Source organism: Petromyzon marinus, chromosome 74 (genome assembly GCF_048934315.1).
Source record: "Petromyzon marinus isolate PM22_M1 ecotype Great Lakes invasive population chromosome 74, UKy_Petmar_22M1.pri1.0, whole genome shotgun sequence".
NCBI lineage: Eukaryota > Metazoa > Chordata > Hyperoartia > Petromyzontiformes > Petromyzontidae > Petromyzon > Petromyzon marinus.
Window position 1 is genome coordinate 11,026,311 of NC_133740.1, and position 5,145 is coordinate 11,031,455.

Below are 5,145 nucleotides of genomic sequence, written 5' to 3' on the forward strand. Positions count from 1 at the left end.
TGTAACTCAGAGTCGAATGTAACTGCTAACAAAGGTAGGTGGGATAGGAACATCACAGCCAGTTATGACCTAAACTGATTAATAACGTCCTTCCAGCGATTGCTCAGTTTGTACCCATCTTCTCGTTTGAAATTGTGTTTACATATCTGGATGGCTTCATGAACGAATCATTGCTGATAGCCAGTGGGTTTGCAGAGTACCTTCGTCTTGGCAAAATCAATTTCGTGTGCCCACCGCGTTAAAATAATGATCAGCCACGGCTGAGGTATTGGTCCTACTGTGTTTCAGATCTGCCTTGTGTTCACGAATCCAGTCCGAGACATGTCGTTTAGTTTCCCCAATGTAACTGCTGCTGCAGACACAGCTTAGTTTGTAGACACCGGGGTATTGCATGTCAGGGATCACATCCTTCACAGATGGGGTCAAATCACGAATTTTATGTACTGTGTTGAACCGTACCTGGATTTTGTACTTGCTCATGATTTTGGAAATCTTTTTGGTGACCCCTGCAATGTATGGCAGGGTGATGGTTTTGATTGGGTCCTAAGATGGTTCTTTCCCAACGGTTGGGGTGATAGCTTTACGGATTGTGTAGTCTGAATATCCATTCATCTTGAGGGCTAGGTGGTGATGGTCAGAAATACATTGAGCTCTATGGTGTAGAGTTTTGATTAGGACATTCTTCTGGGATGGATGGTGGTGGGAGTCAGGTTTTAGTTAGGCATCCGTGTGGGTGGCTTTCCTGTAGACAGTGTCCCATTGAGCCATCAGTCTCTTTTCGATTTAAACGTCCAATGGTAACTTGCCATCCTTTTCCACCTCCATGGTGAATTTGATGGCTTGGTGTATGGAATTGATGTGGTTGAAGAATTGATCCAGAGCTGGTAGGCTATGTGGCCAGATGACGAACGTATAATCTACAGTGAGAGAAAAAAGTATTTGATCCCATGCTGATATTGCCCGTTTGTCCACTGACAAAGAAATGATCAGTCTATAATTTTAATGGTAGGTTTATTTGAACAGTGAGAGACAGAATAACAACAAAATCCAGAAAATCGCATGTCAAAAATTTTATAAATTGATTTGCATTTTAATGAGGGAACTAAGTATTTGACCCCCTCTCAATCAGAAAGATTTCTGGCTCCCAGGTATCTTTTATACAGGTAACGAGCTGAGATTAGGAGCACTCTTAAAGTGCTCCTAATCTCAGCTTGTTACCTGTATAAAAGACACCTGTCCACAGAAGCAAACAATTAATCAGATTTCAAACTCTCCACCATGGCCAAGACCAAAGAGCTCTCCAAGGATACCAGGCACAAGATTGTAGACCTACACAAGGCTGGAATGGGCTACAAGACCATTGCCAAGCAGCTTGGTGAGGTGACAACAGTTGGTGCGATTATTCGCAAATGGAAGAAACACAAAAGAACTGTCAATCTCCCTCGGCCTGGGGCTCCATGCAAGATCTCACCTCGTGGAGTTGCAATGATCATGAGAACGGTGATGAATCAGCCCAGAACTACACGGGAGGATCTTGTCAACGATCTCAAGGTAGCTGGGACCATAGTCACCAAGAAAACAATTGGTAACACACTACGCCGTGAAGGACTGAAATCCTGCAGCGCCCGCAAGGTCACCCTACTCAAGAAAGCACATATACATGCCCGTCTGAAGTTTGCCAATGAACATCTGAATGATTCCGAGGACAACTGGGTGAAAGTGTTGTGGTCAGATGAGACCAAAATGGAGCTCTTTGGCATCAACTCAACTCACCGTGTTTGGAGGAGGAATGCTGCCTATGACCCCAAGAACACCATCCCCACCGTCAAACATGGAGGTGGAAACATTATGCTTTGGGGGTTTTTCTGCTAAGGGGACAGGACAACTTCACCGGATCAAAGGGACGATGGACGGGGCCATGTACTGTCAAATCTTGGGTGAGAACCTCCTTCCCTCAGCCAGGGCATTGAAAATGGGTCGTGGATGGGAATTCCAGCATGACAATGACCCAAAACACACGGCCAAGGCAACAAAGGAGTGGCTCAAGAAGAAGCACATTAAGGTCCTGGAGTGGTCTAGCCAGTCTCCAGACCTTAATCCCATAGAAAATATGGAGGGAACTGAAGGTTCGAGTTGCCAAACGTCAGCCTCGAAACTTTAATGACTTGGAGAAGATCTGCAAAGAGTGGGACAAAATCCCTCCTGAGATGTGTGCAAACCTGGTGGCCAACTACAAGAAACGTCTGACCTCTGTGATTGCCAACAAGGGTTTTGCCACCAAGTACTAAGTCATGTTTTGCAGAGGGGTCAAATACTTATTTCCCTCATTAAAATGCAAATCAATTAATAACATTTTTGACATGCATTTTTCTAGATTTTGTTGTTGTTATTCCGTCTCTCACTGTTCAAATAAACCTACCATTAAAATTATAGACTGATCATTTATTTGTCAGTGGGCAAACGTACAAAATCAGCAGGGGATCAAATACTTTATTTCCCTCACTGTACGTACCTCTTCCACAAGGATGTAGGGTAGATGCCTGGATAGCATCTGTCTCATATTTCTCCATGAAAACATTGGCTAAAACTGGAGATAAGGGAGAGCCTATTGGGGTACCTTCAACTTGTTTGTAGAATGTTCCATTTCAGGTGAAGCAAGTGTTGGTGAGGCAGTGTCTAACCAGGGCCGATACATCAGCATTCAGTCCTTGTTGGACCAAATCTTCAACGATTGTTAATGGTGTCAGGCACAGGAACGTTGGTAAACAAAGATACCACATCGAAACTGACAAGTAAATCACCTGGAGATAGTGAGATGTCCTTAATTGAAGAAACAAAGTGAGCTGAGTTAAGCACAGCTGAGGTGGTCTTACCAGTGAATGGTTGCAAGGTCAAAGACATAAATCAGGCCAGTTTGTGGGTGGGTGAGCCAATGGTGGAGACGATAGGACGGAGTGGTGTACCTTCTTTATGGAATTTTGGTAAGCCATAAAATCTGGGTGGTCTAGCAGTGGAGGGTTTTAAGGAAAACCGCTTGGTTGGTTCGATTAAAGACGTCGAATCAGTGATGCTGTTGGTTTTCGTAACCAGGCGGTTGGTAGGATCTCTATTAATTGTGGTATAGCTACCATCATTAAGTAGGTCCTGAATTTTGTTATTGTATGTGGTTTTGTCCATGCTGACAGCGGCGTTGCCCTTGTCGGCTGAGAGGATGACTATATCATCTCTCTTTTTTAGTTGAGAGAGTTCAAGGCGCTCCTCCTTGCTGATGTTGCTAATCGGTGTCTCAGCGTTTTTGAGGATTGCAGCGATTTACGATCTTGCGACGTCTGTAGGAATGTGTCCCAAACCCTTTAGGTCTACGTCGACCTGGACAATGATATCATCAAGTGGGATGTGTTTAGGGGTGACTGCAAAATTCAACCCTTTAGCCAGAACCGATTTTAGGCTGTCGGAAATTGGGCTGTTGCTCTGATCGATAACAATCTTGTTACCATCTAACTTTTTAATGTCTGGATCTGGCTTCTTCTCGGAGAGGAGGTTGAGGGTCTTGTCTAAATTGTCAGTTTACTTTCGAGCGAGCTTCTTACAGGGATGATGACGGTAGCTACAAATAACGACGACAGAGGATGTCTGGTATTGGCGCTGTCATCAAGAAACGAATTTCTCTACAACTGCTTCTCTTGCTGCTGTTGTTGTTGTTGTTGCGTGTTTGCCTGCTGTCAGTTTGACACGTAGGCTTTCGCGACCAATGCGATTCATAATCAAGTGTAATTGGGCTAAGATCGCGCAAGTATAGATGTGTCGCTAACCTGCCACCACCCCGACAGCCAATTATTAAGGTTTGTTACGTAGACAACGAGCGGCCAATTGGTTACTAGTACAGCCCACCGGCGTGTTGGAGAGTAAATCCACGTTTACAATTTCAGAACTGTGACAGTCCTCCGGTAATTACATCCGGCATCATCGAGCGATTGCTGTCAGAATTGTGATGCAACCTTGCTAACTGGCCGTGCCGGGTGATGGGGGCGGGTTAACAACAACTTCTCCGAACAAAAACCTTTATTACGAACGATTTGTCGTCCTTCCCCCCCCCCCCCCCCCTACACCGCCCCCGGCACCTCCGATGAGGACCGCTGTCTACGTACGGTGGCAACACCGCGGCGGCCCTCGGGGCTCTTGCGAACGACGGCTTACGAGGGACCCGAAACGCCCCGTGGGAATTAACCACCGGCGCCGCGGGTCCGCCGGTCGTCGGATCGCGGAACCGCCACCGCGACCCTCCGCAGGGATCGGTGGCTCCAACGTGTTGCGGTTCACAACGATCCGGAGGAGAATGCGGCGAAAAAAAAGAGACGACGGCAAATCGGCGTCCAATCGAGACGCCGCCCCCCCCCCCCATCCACCACCACCCTGCATAACCCCTGACCCCAACCAACGCCGGGCGATGGCGCGCACAGACCCCCAGCCCCCCCCCCCGCCCCCCACCCCCCCACCCCCCCCCCCCCACCGGCTCGTACAAAAAACGACAATGACGACAACGTTCACGACGATGGCAAACATACAAAACGTCAAACTAAATCGAGGGCAAAACGTCGACTAATGTTTTACTAAATCACTAAATAAAATTCTACGAGGTTATTTATGAGCACTGTCTGTGAACACAAAAGGGTCTAATTGCGAGGGCGGCCTTCACAAAGCCTTCCCCCCGGGGGGGGCCCTTCCACATGGCCGTCTTGGGACCTTCCAAGGCTTTCCCACAGGTTCTGTTGAGGCTACGTGGTTGGGGGGGGGCGGCATTCCAGATACTTGCCGAGCCAAGAAACTCCAAATCCCCACGTTTGTTATCTTCCCGAACTCCCTTGGGTCTTCTCTCTCGAGCCCTCCCAGGCCTCCTCGATCCTTTGAATTCCTTCCTCCAAGCGTTCCCCAAGCCTTCCTGGGTTCTTCTCGGGCATCCTTGCATCCCCCCCCCCCGGTCCTGCCTGCGTCTTTCCCGGGAAAATTCCGAGCTTCCCAACGGGACCTTTTTCCCTGGGACAATTCGCGAATCTTCCCAAGGAATCCTCAATCGACTTCCCCGAGTCTCCTCCCCCACCCCCCCCCCCCCCGAGCCTTTCCCGACCCCACATCGCCCGCCCCTCA